Source organism: Pithys albifrons, chromosome 2 (genome assembly GCF_047495875.1).
Source record: "Pithys albifrons albifrons isolate INPA30051 chromosome 2, PitAlb_v1, whole genome shotgun sequence".
In the NCBI taxonomy this organism is placed as follows: Eukaryota; Metazoa; Chordata; class Aves; order Passeriformes; family Thamnophilidae; genus Pithys; species Pithys albifrons.
The window spans coordinates 44,118,652-44,140,982 of NC_092459.1; positions in this window are offsets into that span (position 1 = coordinate 44,118,652).

Here is a 22,331-nt window from a genome sequence, read left to right on the forward strand (position 1 = left end):
AACCGGCAGGAGAAACGAACCCAACACAAGATATTATAAGTCAGAGTTACAATTTAATAACAATATTACAATAAATGCAACAGCACAAAAAGAAATTGGTTTTAACCCACAAAACCCAGAAGTATAACCCAGCACCCTGGGGCACATACACAAAGGGATTTGTTAGCCCCTGTGCTGAGACCCACATGGTTCTCCCAAGTCCAAAGTAAAAGGAAGTGAAAAACCTGTTGGTGCAGATGACAGCTGCAGTCTGGTGAAGAGCAGTGGTCTCACTCTGGTTGAAAGTGGTGGTCTTCTCCTGTCGAGGTTCTGGTCCTCCTCTGGATCCAATGAGTGGTTCCCCAAGGTCTTCAAACCCCCAGATTATGTACCCTCAGGTCCAGGTGGGAGCACCCCGCACCTTCCTCAGGGCAGGGAGCTACACAATGGGCAATCTGACTCTGTGAGTCATGGGGTATTTTGGCATTGTTGCTGGCCCATTAGCAGACCCTCCCCCTCAGGCTGGGTGTGGAGGTGCTAACAACTCCCTGGAGGGGAGTTATCACAGCTCTTATCTCACAGGTGTCTTTCACACCCAGCTCACATCCCGAGGAGTCAGGTGTGCCCTGGGCAGCTGCTGCAAATGATCCATTGTTAACAGTTCATGGGAAATGAATAGAGGTGCAGAATACACAGCTTTGGTCACACCCACACAGTGATAAACCGGTCCCACCTGCTGAACTAGGACATTCGTAATGTTAATTTCCTTTTTTTTTACCCCAAAAAGTTGACTACACAGATTGGAAAATATTCCTTAACTCGCTCTGGGCTCTCATTGTGAATTGTCCATCACTGGTCTTGGATTCACAGCATTCACCATCTGTACCCCAACCCATTAGAAAGACCAGAGGACCAGACACTGGACTTGACATCCTAAATGCAGCCCATATACAATGCGCACAGCAAGCAACTTTTCACAGAGTTTTTGACAGAAAATATTTTCTTTCTCTCCACACACACACACACACACAAGAAATTAAACTCTACAGAACTATGCTTTCAGTCTCATTAAATTGTTTAAGTGGATCTTTAAAAACTAACTATTGCCAGTATCCTAGCTCTGTGATTAGTAACATATCTAAATCCTCTTAGGAACTTCGTGAATCTATTAATCTTCCTAAGAAAGTATATCAAGCTGATTAAATGACAGTTGAAGTGTTCCATGCAAAACATAGCAAAAAGACAAAAAACCCTCTGAAAAAATAAGATATGTATGTATTCACATAGTCTTCTCAAGAAGAGAGCTAATTCTGGTACACTGAATATCTTAAAAGATTATTTCTCTCTAAAGTTCCTTTTTCATCACAGAATTTTTGTTTAACTAGTAAAGATAAAACCTATCAGTCATGGAAGAGCAGAAACAGCTTCATTAAGACAAACCCTCTAATAGTTCCCCTATTTCTGAAAGTTAAATTCTCTTGAAAAATTAATCACAGTGAATCTGGCAGAACTAATTTTAAAATGTGAGAACATGAGAGATGCTCTACTTCTAGCCTGGAGTGAGATGAGATCAGTATGTTAAATTAAGTCTACATAAAACCATACAGGAGAATTTGTGTAGGCAACATTTATGGAGAGTAATTGCAATTTAGAGATCAGTGAAAAGAGATTTTGGTAAAAATACCACTGGCTAAAACTAATGACAGAAAAAAACTGCACAGAACTCATTCATTGCCACTCAGAAGTCTGATATCAGTTGTATTCACTTTAAATCTTCTGAAAAAACCCAGACACTCAAACAGAAAACCAGAGTTGGGAAACATGAGCCAGCAAGCACATTAAGAAAAATTCCCTAGATTATGATGCTGAATTTAATTCTTAAAAAATTCTTCCTATATCCAAAAGGAAAACAGTCAAAGCTACAGAGATTTTGGAAAAATTACAAAATTAGTCATGAATCTTAAAAATACAATTTCATAAATATTCACCTAATACAAATTTTATAATTTAATACACGTAAACAGACAAAGAGTATACAAATGCACTATTTGAGGTTTCAAATCATCAAGGAGAAACTAATGGCTTGTGTTATTTCTTTGTTTGGAGCAGAGCGAGCAGGCAGACTCATTATTATGTTTTTCTATACTGCAGTTTTACTCACATTAATTAACTGCTAATAGAGCACAAGTGGCATTAAACAGCAAAAATGCTGACATTGTTGCAGCAGTGTTCAGGCTTCCAGGAATTTCTCTTATACCAGTGGTACAGATATTTTGGTGCTTTAAACTCTTCAATATCTGGGGAAAATTTCCAACCTCTCTGTTTAACTCACTTTTTCTCTGTGAATCCAAGTTCTTCCAACAAACCGGAGACCATGCAGTGATCTGTGCCCCCCCCGGTAGCTAATGAATGAATTACATGGGATGAAACTACCTGGACTGTGGATCCAGGTCTGCACCAAGTGCATTTTTGTGAAGGTGAGGGAATTCCTGCATTATAGTTACACCAGACTGGATCAGTACTTACGGGGGCAAAAATTCACTTAACTTAAGGCAGCAGAACACCACAGTTACACAGAACTGTACATACACTGCACTAGTTACCAATCCTTATACACAGAAGACCCTAAAAGGATTATTGGTAATTACAAAGCCAAAGTCAAGGACTTGAGAGGAGTTACTGTATGCTTCCTTTTCACCAGATAGTCATTCTATCAGTACAGCTATATTTGTTTTATCCAGATAATTGTAGCTTAAATTGGAAGCTAAGCAGGGTCAGGCCCAGTTAGTACTTGGATGGGAGACCAGGAATTCCTGGGAGTATTCCTGGGAATACCTGATGCTGTAGGTTCTAGTCCTGAGGACTTCACTGTCACTGTCCAAGCTCGCTTGGCCGTGGCAGATGGACCTGAGGACTTAAAGGGTGGGGCCAGTTCTGTGCACACTGAGCCTCACCTAAAACATCCACTGCGCAGGCTGGAAGGGCACACCCACGTGGGGAGAGCCCTGCCCAAATCTGCGTTCGCACAGTCTGGCCATACACATATGGATGCAAAATATTTAAATGAAAGTCAATACAGGAAAGCAGAATTTTACCAGTCCTCTGCTGCTGGTGCTCTGGTCTTAAAGAACCACAGCGGAAAAAGGTAGCCATAATTATTCTTCCTTCACTGACTCAATGGAATTAGTTAAACTACTTCATAAAGGACTTTTTCTCTAAAAGTCTGATATTTTAATAATAACATTCATTAAAAACCAATCCCTCTCTGGTTTCTAGCAAGCAAGCCAATACACTGCTTCTCCAGTGAGGACCATGCCAGGACAGCTGTCGTTATCTGTGCTGCAAGTGCAGCATTTCCACAGCCTGGAGCCAGCTGTGCCAGCAGCCTTCTGCTTACAAAATCCCTACTGAGGGTTTCATGACACTGACTTAGAAAAGGCAGTCCATATATATGCCATGTGGTAGTCTGTGTGCAAGATATTTCTAGGTGATTTTGCACCCCAGAAGGCTTTAAAGCAGCTCAGCAAACCAAAACACAGGTGAGAAAAGTGATCTATGAGACACCACCGGCTTACTTTGCTGGAGATTTTTCTTATGGAAATGTTCTTTATAAGGAAAGGCAACTTTGTTTTGAGAGAAAATTGGAATGTAAACACTGTCTTTAGAACAGTATTTGTTCTTTTTTTTTTTTTTGGCATATGGTTTTTTCATTTAGAAAAGGTCTTGTAAAACTTTTCTGAGCTTTTACAATTTGGACTTTCAAAACTTTTAAGACAGACATCAAAATCAGAACAGTTTCATTTTTGTTTCCTTTTGATTGCTTTCATTTTTTTCCCCACAGAAATAGAACTTTTTCTTCTAGTCTAGTCAATTTTGTAACAAATAATGTGTTCCTCACAAGAGGAGTAATCCAACCTCTGCCTAGATCTAGTCATTACCAAACAGTACAGCTTTGAGCATAGGCACAGGAGAGATGAAACTTCAAAAAAGATGTTAGGTACTCCTGGTCGGAGGCTTCCTTTAGGGTTAACTGATGATACTTGTACTTTTGCAAAACAGGCTTTCACTTGGAACCAATTGTATGTAAAGAGAACACAGAGGACACTATAATCAATCATATTTCTTAAAAAAATATAAAATGCCAGCCCTAAAGTAACTCAAATTGCTGCACTCAGTGAAGTCAGTGAGAGCATTGGCTTTTATTTTGGTGATGAATAGCACCATAAAACAGTGTCCGTATCCCTGGCCTTTCCTTTGAGGAAGAGGGATGAAATGGGAAGGAGACAGGCAGTGCATGGACTGAGATCCAAGGCAGGCAGGACAGTGGGAGACCAGGGTTATCGCTCTCAGGTGAACAAAGCTTTCCAACCCCACATGAAGAAAATCAATACAGGAGGAGGGGCAGGGCGAGGCAGAGAGTGCTGAGTAAAATTTAATCCACCCAACACTTACAAAGACCTAAATACAAGACACTGTATTCATCCAGGCCCTGTCTATGAGCCTCTAAACCCATCAAACCAGTGAGTGGTTGCACTGGGAAGCAGTGCAGCAGCAGGCAGTCCACCTGTGTTACATTTATAACAGGTTTTCAAAAAATCTCCATGCTATCTGGTTAAAAGCTAGGGGTTCCTTTACACTAGGGTTTCCCATAGATGTTTATGGTTTTTAGCACCATGTCTACCTGCATGTTCATGGATAAAACCTAGACATGATGCCACAGGCAGAGCTTTCTTGTGGAGGAGCTTAGTCCTTCGCTGTTTGCAGACTGCTTTAAATGGCTTGAAGGGGAAAAAAAGCATCTCTTTGCTTTATAAAATGCAGCTAGTCTAGGGTTAGGAGCAATAGTTACTGCTCTCATGAAAGAAGATACCACAGTATGACCTGATAGTTTATTTTCAATAAGATATTGATAAAATACAGGTAGTTCAGTGAAAAGCAACAAAAAAATGTGTAATGCCCTAGCCGGTCTGAGTTAACAGAAATTAAAAATAAAAAAGAAAAAGAAAAGAAAAGAAAAGAAACTAGAAAAAATCTCAAGAGCAAAGAGCAGTGACTGATAACACTCTACAAATATTTGAGAAAGGAAATAAATGTAATACGGTATAGTCAGAAAAACATGAAGGAAGGAAAATAGTGATAGTGAGTCTATACTAATACCTAGAACTAAAGCTTGGATAGCTTGTGAAATAAATCCCCTTGCTTCCTCATGATGGGTCAAACAAACTTTCCTCAAAGCCTAGGAGTGCCTCAAGATTTTCCAATGGACATGAAGGGCTCACAAACATCCTAAGGTGTGAGGCTGTCCCTTTACATACTTTTTTATCTAAATCCCCACAAACATAGCTGATCTTTATCTCAAAGCCTAAGGGCACTGCTTATAATGTCATGCTTATCAGATATACCCACTTCATACCAACTTCAGCCTTGTGAAGAGTCTGAAAAGTCTGTCACATTTCTATGTAGCCTAATAGCACTTTGATTGCCATGCTAATATTAAGGCATATTGCTGTATCTGGGGATTTCTGACCCGCCTTTCTGTCAGTTATATTATCACTATGCTATATTTTAATCTTGTTAAGGTAATTAAGACTCAAATGGAGAAGTGAAAGGGAACAAAATAACCTTTGCCAATGCTTAGGTCCTGGTTGGGGGAGGAAGATTATGTACATGCACACAAACACAAAAGCATGCAGCTCTGGCTTACTGCTGTTGGCATTTTCCTAACATTTGATCATCTGGTTGCTAAGCGCAGTGCTACATTACCACTTGACATTTACATTTTATTTTCAGTTTATTGCTAAAGATAGGAAATGAAGCATTCTCTTACTCTCTTAAATTATATCCATCTTGCTAATAATACTGCTAAAAGCCCCATTCCATTTCATGTAATGAACTTAGAATACCTGATAAACATTCAGATAATACCAAGCAAACCTATTGTCTTTCCTGCCTGAAGAGGCAGGACCTGTGGAGAGCATTTTCTCATCAGAGAGGAGGGTTACTGAAGAAATCCTAGCTCTTGTAGTCTGTGTGGAAACTCATTGAAGCCTTTCCTAGAAGAGTTAAAAACATAGAACAAACCAAACCCACAGAAACCTTGAGTTGCAACATCAAAAGCCCCAGCTCCTATAATCTAAAAGAACTGACAAGGTGTTGGGCAGCTGAGGAAACCAAAGCAGAAGTCACCATCCATTTTCTCTGCCATCAATCAGCAGGACAGTAAACAGCAGAAGGAATCTAATGCAGTGTACTCCTGAGCATCTGACTGTGAGCTGGCCTTCCCTGCAAAGGTGGTTTGTCAGATGGATGAAAGATCAGAAGCAAATTTTGCCAAACTCTTCACCTCTGGAAGATTTTGACTCACTGGCTGCACCACAAATCACCTAAGAGCTGAACCATGCTGGTCTCCTGTGCTAGAGGAAAACATGTGAAATGAGAGCATTATCTATTGTATAAAAGTGGTTAGGGTAACTAGCTCAGGTTCAGATGTCTAACTTTCAGACAGACCCTCTAGTTAGGCATCCCACTCCTCAGGGTCCATCTGGAGAAGTGCTGAGCATCTCCAACTTCCGCTGATTACAATGGCAACTATAATTTCCTGGCTACTGCTATCAGTGAGGAAAACACTATACTCTGAAAATGGCCTCAGAAATAAAGCTGGGACCTTATTTTCCTTCCCAAGCAGAACAGGGTGGTAGCAAGGATAAGTCTTCTGCTCTGGGAAATTCCAACTGTAGTGTCCATTCCTAAAAGAACTTGGAGGCTGTAGCTCTTCCCCATATTTCAATGGCAAACAGGCAGCAGGGGCAGCCCAAGGGTGGACAAGACTTCTGTATCTCACTGCTGGCCTGGCAGAGGTGACCAGAGAGCTGTGGCAGCCTGTGCGGGTGGGTGCAGGAGACTGGGAGGCAGTTGTGATATGTTTGTTCCTTCTAAACACAGAGGAGGAGATGGAGCAGCAGGGGCAGTCTGGGACAGGGCTGGAAATTTTTTTTGTAGACCAATGAGTTTTCTTGTCCTGTTTCCCTGTAGTCTCTCTACACTGGTCTACCCAAATCAACACACAACTTCTCGATCCCCCTCTTTTCATCGCTCCCATAAATTCTCACAATCCTGCACATCCCAAGGTGCCTGACCGCAGCTTGAACCCATCTTTGCCCACTCAACCTCTCACTTCTGACAGCTTCCAGTTCTCAAAGGCCTAACTCTAACCCTGTTTCCACAGGCAAACCCCTGCCTAGGTGCAGCTGGGGTAGGCAGGGAAAACTCAGGAGCAGTTCTTTCTCTTGCAGATAAACAAGTTATCACCTGCCACCTGCTCTGCTGGGACACACACAGCAGCCCACACACAGGTTCTTGTCTTCTGCAGAGGAAAATTATAGCTTACCCCTCCACATGAAAACAAACCATTGGGAAAAATCCAGCAGATGGGGAGTGATTCTGTCACAGATGGGGCATGGCACTGCTACTGTGCTATAGCGACTGCAGCACGAGGAACTGCTGTGTCACAGGTGATCCCTTGAGTGGCAAGAAGTGTAAAGGAGACATGTTTAGCAGAGGAGAACTGGGAGCACTAGGTGAAAACAACAGCACAGAGACAAAGATTTCTCTGAGTAGGTGGAATATTCTGGAAGAAAATATTCTCTTATTTCCAAAGTAATTAGTGTTCTCCTGAAGAACATTTTTTTTTCTGATAAAATACCTCACCATTATCCAGTGTTACTGTGCCTTGCTGAGAATCTGCCTGGGGTAGCTCTTCCAGCCTTATAACATACAGCTTAAACTGTGAAGAGGCCTTGGAAAGATGAGCAACAGGTCCATGTTCAGTACCATGGCAGAGTGTGCCATTGCCATCAACGTGGCCAGCCAAGGAGTCTCTCAGATACCATTTGAATATACACATCACCACCTGGGTTTGTCTTGTAGCACCTAGAGGGACGCAGCATTCACAGGTTTCAGCAGGTAATGCTGCAGATCACCCTAAATTTAAACATTGCAGTGATCTCAAAATTGTCATGTCTTTACTCCTGCCTGTGTTGTGCAATGTGCAAGCCCAAGGTGAGGCACTCATGTGAGCTGTGTGCTGTGCAGAGCAATAGGCACCATTCAGTACCTCCTAGTCCTGAAGAGGTGCAGCCATTCTGATTTTCCCTGTAGCTCATGTGCATTGTAACTATGGCTTAACAAACAATTTAAAAGTAGTTTGTTCAAAGAATAAACATTGCATCAATTACTAAGCTGCCAGAAGCTTCTGTATGTTTATATATGAGGCAATGTCAGGACCTCTTATTTTCTCTCTTGTAATTTTAAGAAAAAAAAAAACAAAACCAAACCAAAAACAAAAACCAAAGAAAACATTTTGCTAGACAAAGGACTTAATTTCTATTTTCCCTTTTTTATTATATGAAGCAGTTCCACTGTTTGGGGAGGGACAGTAGTGAATTAGCTGCAGTTTCTGACTGTATGCAGATGACTGGTAATACTTGAATGTACAATTATGTTTATTTATGAGCTGTTGTCCAATATGTGTTGCAATTAATTCTCATAAATACTAGACTTTAAGAAAAAAATATAGCATAAACTTCCAATCCCTGTGTGTATCAATAACATTGCCTTTGCCTATGTGAACACCTGGTACCTGCAAATTTTCTATCAAATGGAAGAAACTGAATGTGCACAGTCCAGTGTTTTTTCCTAGATTTCTATCCTGTGTGGCCTGAAACACAGATTGCAAATGTGACAGTGATTTCCATCCTTTGCCCTTTCCATCGAAGGCTTTCTAAACATCTGTTATTTACATGGCATGCTTTGGAATGTTAGATTTCAGGGAAAAGAGGCTTTGTTCATTATTTTTCTACATTTCTGTTTAATCAGATCTGCGTGCCAGGGGAATCCCTGCACTTTGCAACTGCAGTAAAGCCAATAGCAAAAAAACATAAAGAAGTGGTGCTTGTGTCACAGATTTCCAAGGGCTTCAATATGGTTGTATGGTTCCTGGTTCTTGTCAAGGGGTGGCACTTGTCAGGTCTACCCAGGCTGCAGTTTGCTAAGTGAAGCAGGTGTACTGATTCCTGCAACAGTAGCCCCACTTTTCTCTAGTAAATGTTTAATCTAAGAAGAATGTGCTATGGTAGGTACAGAAAACCTCCCCTACACTCCTCGAAGTTTCATCAGTCCAATTACCACACTAAAAAGGCAGCATAACACTGGGCTGTGCCTTACAGGCTACTCACTCACCCATGCTGATGAGATAAAATTTAGACATATGAAAAGGGAGTGTATCTAGCACCTGTTTGAAGAAAGAAAATAACAAATAATTAGAGAAGAAAGCGAAACTTCACTGAAGCCAGGAAGTAAGTTTAGCACTCCTGAGGCAAAAGGTTTCTAATTAAAAATTTTTCTGTGAGAATGCCTTGCCAGCCACCAGCTGGAAGAAGGAGAGAGTGCCTTTGTGTTCAGTGGGCTCTCACCAGTCTCCAGCATTGCCTCACCAGATCCCCAAATAATAAAGGGTAGTGGGTGTGGATCCTCCTAGGAGCTGAGCTCCATCATACACACAAGATCCATAGTCAAATGGAAAGTGGTACCACTTTCCCAACCACTTTTGCCCAGTGGTTGCCCATGGGCAGCTTGGAAACTAATGTTTTTCTAAATTAAGGTCTCATTTCAGTTGCAAGGTTGCATTTTCCATATGGAAATATTTTACATTTGCATCAGAGAAACATGAGGGTGCACTATGGGAAGGTATAGTTTGCTTCATTTCCACACTGTCTCCATCTCAAGGGCAGAAATACACTGTGAGTATCACACTCCAGCAGTTGGGTCTATCATGTACCATCTAGCAGCATTAACTGGACCATGACAGACTTGTGGCCAGGTGTGGTACAAATATAAATGAGATCCAGCATTCCTGGGATGCCCTGAACAGTGACTCCAGAACAGAAGCAATTTTTAACCCTTATTTCACCTATTTCAGATAGGCAGAATTAGGTCTGAGAAGCAGGAACATAGTTGGTAGAAGCCAAGTAACTATACAGAGGTTTTGAATTATCCTTGGTTTTGCTTTACCCAGCTATCCCTTCTTCCTTATTCTCCTGTTCCCTGGGATAACAGAGAGGGACAGACTGAGATAAATTGAGAAGAGTCAGCAGTGACTCACATGTAATCCCACATACAGAAATTTGACATCAGTGTTGTTAAGAACTGACTGAAGAGTTCAAGCTTGTGTTTTAAGTGTCAGAAGGAAGAAATTACACTAACAAACCTATAATTTATGAGTCAGCAAATCTTCTAGATGTATTCAAACACTGAAATAGCATTTCTGGCCAGCACCAAAACACCACCCTAGGCAGGCAGCAGAAGCATGACAAAGGAGAAGACAGTTACTTCTTTTATAAAAAGGATAAGAGCCTATGGTTTTTAAGAGAAGTGATCACATCTGCAGAACAGTTTTCAGAAAATGAAACTACAGTAACAGATGGATTTTCCATCTGCAAAAGTAGGAGCCAGAGTGCCTGCTGACTTATCATGACAGAGAATTATAGGAAGCAGGGACAATAGATAGCCTTGAGATTACTGCTGCGTATTGCACAGAGATGTTACTCAGCAAGTCATAAAATACAGATCTCTTGAACTCTACCAACTCCCCATTGTTACCACATCTTTTGGTCAGCATGGATTGGGTCACCACCTGTCCAACACCCATATCTGAAATCTGCAAATCACATCACAAACTTTATCAAACCATGCTGTCCATCCTAGTGTCTGCAGGATATGGTTCCATTTATAGGCACCAAAATTCTCACCCAGGCAGAGTTTCTATGCATGAAAATCCCTATAAACACTCATACACACACACATTCACTCTCCCCACATTTCAATGGAGTCTCCTTTACTCTTTCAGGTCAACCATGGACATCTGCGCCATTGTAACAGCCCAGCAGAAGAAGCCTGTGAAGATTCTCATGCTCCATTTGCTGAGATTTTTGCTTACATTTCTAGTGTTATCCATGTCCACCTCTAAAATTGCATAGACATTTCTTTTTAATAGAATGGTTTGAGTTGGAAGAGATCTTAAAGGTCACATAGTTCCAATTCCCCTGTCACATGGAACACTTTCCACTAGACCAGGTTGCTCAAAGCACCATCCAACCTGGCCTTGAACGCTTCTGATTCCAGATTTCTTTTGGGTCCCCTTTTGGTACTGGAAGGTGCTGTAGAGTCTTGCAGGAACCTTATCTTCTCCAGGCTGAAGAACCCTGTATCTCTCAGGTTGTCTTCATAGCAGAGGTATTCCAGCCCTCTAATAATCTTCATGGCCCTCCACTGAACCCTCTAGTTCAAAGACTTTCTCAGATTTTGCTACTCTTCGGGCTTTCATGTTAGGAGCAACAGCCCCTTCTAATAAGCCTCCAGAAATCTCCTTCCTCAGCCAAGCTGTCCTTTGTCACTAGACTGATGAGCTCTCACATGAATTGTCAATATTTTCTCTTCACAAATTCAACATAACTTTGAACCTTTGATGGGAATTCCATGTCTTTTTACATGCAACATGTCTTCTGTCCTCCACCACTGCCTCCTTTTTATTTGTTTGGTTTTGTGATTGTTTGTATTTCAAGATCAACCTACTCCACTGGTTGATTTGTTCCTCTTTCTTGGACCATCACCCTCCTTATTAAACAGTTCATGCTCTAGATGTTCTTGTTGGGCAAATTTCAAGCAGCCTATGCAGCTGCTCTTCCCTTTCCTTCATAATATCTACACATCTCCATCTGAACTCTATCCTTGCTTCCAACATCATTTCCCTAATCCCCTGATCCTCATTTTCAAGACATGCAGAAGACTGCATTTTATCAGTAAGCAGATTTTGTCAGAGACTCACTCTAAGGCTGTACATTGCAGAACAACTGCTTACAGAAGTACCTCTGAGTGCTCTTGGTCATTGTGTCTCTGTAGCCAACAAAGTCTTCTCTTCATCTCTGACCCTAAAAAAGGAGAAACCTCACCAGACCCTCCTAGATTTCCATCTTCCTTTCTCAGAACAGATGTAGACACAAAACAAAACAAAAAAACTCCAACAAAAAAGTGGCTTACTTATCTGTATGTGCATCATATTACAGAAACCTAATAAGAAACACTGTCCGAGGCTTCCCTAATCACTGACATGTGAGCCAGGTGCAAGGAAGGTGTCAGCATTACCTCAACTCCCTGCTACCTAAAGGATACTGCCACCTTTGGAGTAATTTTTGTAACCATCTTCTGAGTGGAGTTTTGTTCGGGCTTGGCTTTTGGGTAACAAGAACACTGCCAGTGCAAACAGTTATAAGAAGTAGAACAAAAAGGCATTAGGTCTTGCACATGCTTTCCTGTCTAATACTGGCAAAAAGCCCCAAACAAATCAACTCCAACAACAGCAAACCTCAAACTAATAATGCCTCAAAATTTTACAAGTTCTTTGTTCCCACCTTTCAGAATGTGCTTTTTTTTTTGTCTTAGCCATTTTCACAGGCAGCAGTTTCATTTAGTTTAGTTTTAAATTGAAAGCCAGGATGGCTTCTAAATCCCCAGTTAAGAAATCTGTGCTGCAGGTGATGTTTGGTACCCTGACAGGCAGCAGGATGGCCATGAATATAGTCACTAACACCTTCAGTCACCATGAGATGTCTGCTAGCCAGAGCAATGCATTCGTGCTTAGGATTCTTTCCTTCATACCTGAAAACCCCTTTAGAACCCAGCAGGCTGAGCTAGGACTACACTGCTTTTGGTAGCATTTGAGAGACACCATGAACATCACTGCTGCTTCACTTGCTACCAAAACAGTAGACCTGACTGATGTGTCCACCTGTTCCAGGCACATGGATCTCTTCTTCCTCTTTACAGCTGACTTGGAATTATTTTCAGCCCCACGCAATTACAGTGAGCTACCAGGCACCTTTTCAGTGTTTTCAGTTCTCAATTTTGAAAGAATGAATCTCTTTGAAATTTGGAAGTTTTACTTACACTGTTTTTACTTATGATTTCCTTACAGTGTCCTCACACTTACACCTGAGACTTCCCCATTAAGCACATTTTCTTGTATTGAATACCCTGTGTAATGTCATTCAGCAAGGCCTCAAAAATTTGGTTTGAATACACTTCCCCTTGTGAACGACTTTTTCCTTTAACTTTCCTCAACAGCTCAGATCTAATCACTCATTATTCCATAATTTTTGTCTCCCCTTCCATTTTTCTGCCCTGAAATTTAATTCAAGTAGAAAATGGGCACCAACAGTAGAACTGAATTGCAACTATGAGCAGTATTCCCTTCCCTCTCATTTTTTGCATTTACTTTTCTGGATAGTGTTTTTTTGAGAAAATATGGAGACCTATTTCTGTTTAGGAATGATGGCCTGTTCATTCTAGGCACAAATACTTTCACTCTCTTTGCAGCACTCAAACCTGCACTCAGTTCCCTCTTTGCCTTGTCGGTTCTCCACCCTGAAAGATGGATGGGACATATCATTTCCTGACAGGAAGCTCAACATGAGCCAACAGTGTGCCCAGGTGGCCAAGAAGGCCAATGGGATCCTGTCCTGTATCAAAAATAGCGCGGCCAGCAGGACCAGGGCAGTGATCCTTCCCCTGTACTCTGCATTGGAGAGGCCACACCTTGAGTGTTGTGTTCAGTTCTGGGCCCCCCAGTTCAGAAAGGATATTGAGGTGCTGGAGTGGGTCCAGAGAAGAGCAACAAGGCTGGTGAAGGGACTGGAGCACAAGCCTCTATGGGGAGAGGCTGAGGGAGCTGGGGGTGTTTAGCTTGGAGAAGAGGAGGCTCAGAGGTGACCTCAACACTGTCTAGAACTATCTGAAGGGAAGTTCTAGCCAGGTGGGGGTTGGTCTCTTCTCCCAGGCACTCAGCAATAGGACAAGGGGTCACGGGCTCAAGCTCTGCCAGGGGAAATTTAAGTTGGAGATCAGAAAAAATTCTTTCCAGACAGAGTAATCAGGCATTGGAATGGTCTGCCCAGAGAGGTGGTGGATTCACCATCCCTGGAGATTTTTAAACTGAGCTTGGCCGTGGCACTGAGTGCCATGATCTGGTGAATGGACTGGAGTTGGACCAAGGGTTGGACTCGATGATCTTGGAGGTCTTTTCCAACCCAATCGATTCTATGATTCTATGATTCTATATTCTGACAAACCTGGCTCCAAGAAGCCATCACACCTCAGAGGACCCTTCTCATCCAGACATGAAGGAAAAAAACCAAAGCCAACAAGCAAACTCCCAGGTTTTTGCACATCAAAATAAATCTTCATTTCCACTCTTCCTTTTCAAATTGCATTTTCAATCCTTAATTAAATTAGTGGAGGAAATGGACTGTCCTCCTCTGGACAGTTGAGGGGGAGGGCAAATGGAAGAGGTGAATGTCTGTTCTCTTTCAGTAGTAGTTAAGGAGATTCCAGTAAGAGTCATTGCACAATAGCAAACAGCATTTTGTTTTTCAGATGCTGACTGTTTTCCAGACATTTTGATTAGATTAGACAGACATAGCAGGTCTGTACCATAGCACTGGATTTGCAAGTTTGCTCCAGCTTTGCAGAAGGCTGTTAAATAAACTCATGAGAGAAGCAGCAATAATATTTCAATTATATAGCTGGAAATACACTTATTACACAGACATTCCAAAATTGTAGTGGCAGAGGCCTGGTTTACAGGCACCATTTGGGATAATACATTCTGAAGGGATGCCGTCAGCATCTTGCTCCTTGCAGAGAGGCTAAGTAAAAGGGTTTAGCCTTTTCAATTGGGTTGTAAAAAGATTTTCTTTCCAATGAAGAAAGTCCCCTGAGCTCTTTGCAATACCTGTGGTGTCTCAGCCTTTCACAGTGCCTCCCTTAATCTTTTGCTGCACTCTGTGGGTACACTGACAACCAGGATAACAGCAAGTTGTTTGAAGGCTAATTCAGTGACAAAGAAAATGCTGCGCAAGGATAGCAAACAGAAAATTCGTGCCATGGTTACTGGTAGCTACAACAAGGTTTTTCTATGTGCACACATGTATTTGAACTATCCCCAGACCCCCTCAGGTGCCGTTCCTTTTTTTATCATCTTGAAATGCTGGCATGAAAAATGAAGTTTGCTCAGTCAGCCCCTTGCAGGCATCTCCATGGAGCACAAACAGACACTGTTGAATTGAAGCGTGAATTCTGGTACTGAATCAGGCCTTTGCTCAGAGCCCTGCAGGGACCAGAGCTGGAGATAACTATTTCACCCACAAAAGTCATCCAGTTTCTTCAGAGACTTTCCAGGTGGATTACAGGGTCTTTGATTCTCCCTGAGATGTGCAGAAATTCAAGGAGCATGCTCCACTGTCTTCAGAGAAGGACACTTGGTAATGACAAACATGTCATGCTGTCTCACAAAAAACCTCCAGCTATGTGTCTGGAGCCCTGGCAGAAACCCAGAGGAGACCCCCAGGGTAGGCAGCCAAAAGTCCCACCACATTTCTGTCAGCAGTTGCACACTGGCAACACAATTACATGTGTGCAGCACCTTGAATGCACAATGCATTTTTCCCACTATCCATAGGCTTTGATAAATAATAATTACAAAACAAAAACATAACAAAAAACCCCAAACCAACCAACCAACCAAAAAACCTCAACAGGAACACTTAGAAAAAGATTTTTGCAGATTGTCACTAAGTGTGTTAAAATGAGGGCTAAGCAAACCCAGGTAAGGCTGATTCTCAGCCAAAGGTTTAATCTGAATCTTTGGAGCTGAACTCTTTGCCTCTCTCTACTCTCATTCTGGATGGTCTGGTCTCTCCTCCCTTTACCAAAGTGCAGCTCTCTTTTTGCTTAGACTGGCTTGGAAGATCTTCCTTCCAACAAGCAGCTACCCCATGTGTTTTCATAGTCATAGAAAACTCTGTTCTAACCATTCAAGACAAATAACAAGTGTAGCATTAATTTTTTTTTAATTCAGATTTCATCAGTGCTCTATCTTGTTTTTTAGTTTTCCAGTCTTACTTCTTTTCTTCTCTTCTTCATTCTCAGCAAGACAGTGATTCAAATATCTAAATCTGCCTTCTTAAAGAAAGCAAAGAGCTCAGAAACAGGCACACTGGACTTTCTTACTTTATATAGGTAATTATTTTCTAGGGCAGTCGCTGAACTTTCAGACAGAAGGAGTGAAGTCAGCAACGTGCAGGAGAGCTTGTTTCCCTTCTTGCAGGGAGCACTCCCAGGCAAGTAGATGAAATATTTGCATCTCCATCCTGCCCTGAAACACTTTAATCTGCCTGTTCCCAAGGCAGCATTTGCATAAAGAGCAATCTACAGAAGAGCTGCCCAAACAATCTTGCCTCTGCATCAGAAATACAGCTTAATTTTTTCTCAAATGAGCAAAGTACCTTTATGTGTTTAACCATTTCAAGTAGGAGGTATCCCATTAAAACATTAGAGGTATTCTAATGGGAGGGCAGCCCTCTGGAATTTTAACTACGATCCACAGAGCAAAGAGAAGCAAAATCCACAGAGAAGCAAAATATACAGAAGCACAGCATAGAATATTCAGTCACCTTTTTAAGCAGCGCCTGTATTAGAAAGACCTCAAAACCTTACATGACCTGCTCTTATGATGATAGGCTGAAAAATAAGAACAGGAGAAAGCACCCATAAAACATCATCAAGAGATTAAACAAAACATTATGGCTAAAAAGAAGTATTGCTGTATGTTTTATTCTTGGTCTTTGTTTCTTTTTTAACTGTCACTCCCCATTAACTGTTTCTTTGGCAGCCTCTGCCCATCTGCCTCCCACCCTTTCTTTTTCTTGTGCAGGAGCAAACCCTGGGTGGTGCAGTAAATCCTTCCTTCATTTCCTTCATCACAACAGAGATCAGAAGCTGGCCTCAGAGCACCAGCCAGACTTAAAAACACTTGCTGTCGTTAAAGGGGGAGGAATTTGTAACACCCTGATACAGCCCATGCTTGTTGGCACTAATAGCATGCAGAAATACACATAAAGGGCAGGATAAAACTCATAGGGGAAATACCCCTTTGTATATTTTCTAACAGTCAACTGTCTCAGCACCCTTGATACAACCTTGGTAATGTTTATATAGTCTGAACTGGGGCTTTCTTCTCTCTGTCAATCTACCCTGGGCCTAGGATACTATTTTTGAACTGACTGCAGCAATCAAACAAAACATTAGTGGGGCCAAAGTAAGTCTAATACCAAATACTTCCTCAAACTACCCACTATTTATTTATTCTGTTTGCAGTCAAGGAAACTTTGAAATTCATTCACGCTTGTACTTTTAGACTGCTACTCTGCGTCATCACTGGTGATTTCAAAATTTGATGTTATTTCCTGCAGTTCAGACGTTGACCTGCATGAACAATCCATAGTTGTGATGTTGTTTTTCTTATATCAAACTTAGGAAGTGTGTGAACAAGAGGTTATTTCTTTGGTGGGGGCAAATGACAAGACTGGTGTCTACTAAATGTGAAATGTTTAATCCATTTCAGCTGCATAACTGGGCAACAAAAATTACCTTGCTGTATATTCCAAGATAATGCCTTAGCAGGCTGAGCTTTATTGTTCTTTGAGCTGCAAAATTAAGAGCAAAATTAAAGGCAAAATTAAGGAATTACCTGTAGTGGCACACAAGTAACATCTGCCTTTATTAACAGCAGTACTACACCCCTCTCCAAACTGCCCTTCTGTGACACCTCGTAATTTCTCTCGGCACAGTAACCTATATAAACTTTCACAGAGCCTGACTTACCTCTCCCCAGCCAAACCACCCCCAGCGTGTGAATGAAGAATAATCACTTTCTGCTTTCTCCGCTATTGAGATCTAGTGAAACATTGCCCTGGTTTTCCAAACAGTGCCAGTGCCTCTTTTGGCACATTTTCCTGGAGAAATTACTACTAAAGAGCTTTTCAAATCTGCATTTTTTTCTCTCTCCTCCACTCAGTGATGGCCGCAGCCCTGTGCTGGGCAGGGCGTCCCAGCAGCCCTGTCTGCCACCTGGCAACCCTCCCCGCGGCATCCTCCGCACCGAGCTACTCTGCTTCCCACCACGGAGAACAAAGAAGCGATTGTGTCCACACGGAGCGGCAGAGCTTGTTTTCGAGCCCTCAGTCCCCTGGGCAATGCACCCAGTCCCTCCTGGTTCCCAACACACCGTCACGACACCGGAGACAGGCATAGCTGATTTCCCTCCCCGTATCCCCAGGGTCTTCCACCACATTCCACTGCACAGTGACTGTGATTGTGCTGTGAACTGGTGGCTGTCCAGGGGTATAGGCTGCTCTGGATCCAGGTGAACCTGCACACGTGAAAACATGGGCTATGATATGGGCTCTGCTTGAGAGCACATCACCTGTCTTTGTCAAGCACCTGTACCAAAGCAAAGCAGGGAAAATACAGGGAAAGAAGAAGCAATGGCCAGGTATTCTCTTGAATAATGATATTTCTCTCTTCTAAATATTACCACCCTTAGATATGCCTAAAGATGAGGGGATTTTTAATTTTTAAAAAATATTTCCTCACTAGGTTTTGTTATTGACTGATTATAAATTTGCAAGCAGTTTGTCAGGCAGATCATCAGTATGATTTCAGCCTCCCATTTGCACCTCAGAGAAGATACACAGTGGTGTGCTAGAGCAAAAATTCTTTTTCTGCTGAAATATAACTGCTGGAGCACTTCAACTGAGGACAAACTCTTGGATACAACCCTGTGTTCTCATATGGACTGGCCAGGACCCAGCGTCTGTTGGTACAGCAGGTGATTCTCTCTTGCATATATTGTCTTAGACCCTATTTCCAATGTTACTGCCTTCCGTGCCTTTCTCTCACCTGCTGTTTGCCCACTGAAGAACGCTGTGTACACATGGTTAAACAATACCCTGGGAAATCCCACCAGAGCTCCATGCTTTCAACTCCTCTGCGAGCAGTTCAAATACAGAGCTCACATAGTGAACAAGTCCTTTTTTCATCCCCTTTTTTTTTTAATCTCCCTAGCTCTGTGTTTGTTGCATTTATTCATAACAGAATGGCAGCCATTTCACTCACCAGTTCCAGTCAGTTTAACCCAACCCATAATGCCATCATTGTAGTCAGCTTGCTTAGTGCTGGAAAAATTAGACATACCTGTTGTAATGAATGCTGATAATTATACAACACACAAACAACAAAACAGTCTGCTAGATCCAATCAGTCCCTCAATTTAAAGACATTAACATTGGTAATTGCATACTGTGGAAGCTCAGAGGCACTAAAGAAGATTGCGTCCTCTGTTCTCATCATAAAAGACACCACAAGAGCAGTGAAACTTACACTTTAGGAGGGAAAATATACATGGCATCCCTTCTACAGACAAGGAATGGGGTACAGAAATAACCATTTAGCCAAAGATGTTAGAGAGAAGAGCTGGAACCAAGTCAACCAAGGAACATAAATACCTGTCACTAGCCTTGGCATCAAGGCATCTTTCTAAGACAAACTCTGGGTCAAAACTGAAAGATCTTGTGAGGATCCATAAATTACATCTCTAGGTGTAATTATTTTGAAGAGCAGTTTTTCATTTTCTGGTTTACTAGATATGAATCTCTAAGACTAATTGAGCTTTTTTAGATGTTTATGTGATGAAAACTAGTATTTTTAGTCTATGTGGGGAAGAATGTACCAAAACCAGTGACATTCATATCCAGATGCTCCATTTGTGTGTGCGTAGTGCAACATCTTATATAAGCTTATTTCTAGGTTCCTGATTTTCTCTTCTCGTCATTGCCTGAAGATGTGATTCACAGAGAAATGCTTTTTGATCTAGATTATTCTACATGCCACAAAGTCATGAATTTCCAAACCTTAACAGCTTTGACAGGGGTTTTTTTCCCCTTTTCCTCAATACCGAACAGATTATAATTGCACTAGACTAGAACATGAAAATTCTCCCATCCAGCATCTAATACCTGTCAAGACAGGCTGAGAGAGTTGAGGGTGTTCAGCCTGGAGAAGAGAAGGCTCCAAGAAGACCTTACAGCAGCCTTCCAGTACCTACCGGTGGCTTGCAAGAAGACTGGAGAGGGACTTTTCACAAGGTCATGTAGTGATAGAACAAGGGGGAATGGCCTTAAATTTTAGGTGGGCAGGTTAAGATTAGATGTTAGGAAGGGATTCTTGACTGTGAGGATGGTGAGGCCATGGAATAGACTGCCCAGAGAGACTGTGGATTCCCCAACCTTAGAGGCATTCAAGATCAGGCTGGATGGGACTGGGAGTAACCTGGTCTAGAAGAAGATGATCTTTAAGGTCCCTTCCTGCTCAAACCAATTTGATTTATATCTCCAATTCCACAAGACTGTACTTTCTCAAGTCCACTTATTTGTACAATGAAAATGAATACAATCTGCACAAATACAGATATCTTTTAAAACAATCACTGTATTTCACATACAACATTTGCAGCAGAATTAGTCATCACTTGCACCACAGGTCACATCAGCTGCAATTATGAATACACATAAGTATGTCTGCAAGGCAGCAGCCTACAAAAAGCCTAATCTTACCAGCACTGATGCTGAAGGCTGGAGAACACAGAAACAGAGTTGTATGAAGAGCTGTAATAAAGACCTGACTTCAGCGTTCATTTTACAAACTGCTCTGCAAAAGGTCCATGTGCTTTAGATCTCTCGGCAGGACACTGACCAGTCCACCTGCCCTAAATGCATCAATTCCCAGCACGTTCTCTGGAGATGTGCAGGGAGGTTTTCTGTATATGAAGCTGCTCCTTTCTACTTTGAGTGGAAAGAACTGATGGGAAGTGTGAGATGTCTCCATCCTCTCCTGATGATAGTATTTGTAAGACAAAATACATGATTTCTAAGCCCCGCTTTGCTCCAGAAAGACTGAATTTAGGCTTTCTACACTGAAGACAGTTCTCTGAACCCTGGGCCTTGAAGAATTTGGCTTAAAGCCTTCACCTTCTGTGGGTTGGTGTGCACAGACACACAGCATGAGGACTTGGGCACTGCAGCCAAGTCCGGCTGTTCCTCAGGAGCAGGTTGTCCTGTCCCTCCACCACACAAACTCATCAGCCAGAAAGAGTCACAGCCCCAGCCACATCCAGAACTTCAGGCCATCCCAAAGCAGCCATGCCATTCAGGCACCTGCCTGCCCAAACCATAGCAGCTTTGTGGAGTGGAAGTTACCTGTATCTTTTCTAACATGTGCTTTTAGGTGTGAATAGATTACTATAGTAAGTGTCTAAGAAATTTTCAAGCACAGTATGAAGGCATCTTGCAGTGCAACAGCAGACAGACTGAGTTACTGTCTGAGCCTTAGGCTTTGGGCTTCTAAGTATCAACTTAAGTCGGCTGGTTCCTTCACAGAGCTAACATCTTATTAAGTGTTCATGTTGCTTTTTCAGGTCTTTGATAATTCCTCGTCATTCCATCATCAGCTCTCCCCACTTAAGTTCCTCTTGCCCTAGCACAATGACACCAAAAACATAGACCTGCTCAGAATATTTTCAGAGTGGTATTTAGCCAAATATCCCACTACAACAAAGATTAAATATCTCGGAGGAAAACAAACATTTCAACTAAGTTTTGCTTGTGACCAAAATGAAAACTCCCAGCCAAGGTCTTTGATGGCAAACTAGGCATTTCAACCCAGCTCTCTTTCACAGAGGCATTTGAAATGGGCCACTTTGCATTTTGTTCCAAAAAAAAGATACAGAGAGACTTCCGAAACCTCAGGAACTTTCTATGGGATGAAATGGCTGTTCTTCATCCATTTCTGCTCTACCACTTCACTGGAGAGGAGTAATGCATTCATGTCAGCCACATTGGTCATTCAAGAAAGAGTGACTGGAAGCATGACTCAAGTTCTGTAAGAAATCACTGAACATTTTGCCTAATTCTCCTAAAAAGCCAAAAGAAAAAAAAATCACTGTATTAAAGTAGGCTTCATGATTACAAGTATTCAGGAAAGTCTTTTATCAGTTTGTCTTCCCACACATGGTCCAATTCATCTTTAGTTCACTTCAAGCTTTTATGTAAGGAATAGTGTAACTTGGTTTATATCTTTTTAAAAGACACTTTAAGTAGACATTTTGTGCAAGTAATTACTGAAGCTGCAATAGAAGAGGGAAAAAAGAGGCTATCTCCTACTCCATTACTGTACATTAATATATCTTCCCTGACATTTATTGTCAGGACTCAGTTTTCCTTACCATCAGTCTACTTCACACAACTTAGTCTTTTATTGGATGGAAATTTCCAGACTAAGAATATCTCACAGTTCTTCTGCTGCATGATGATTCCCACCACTTTAGGTGTCTGTCTTATCAACCATAA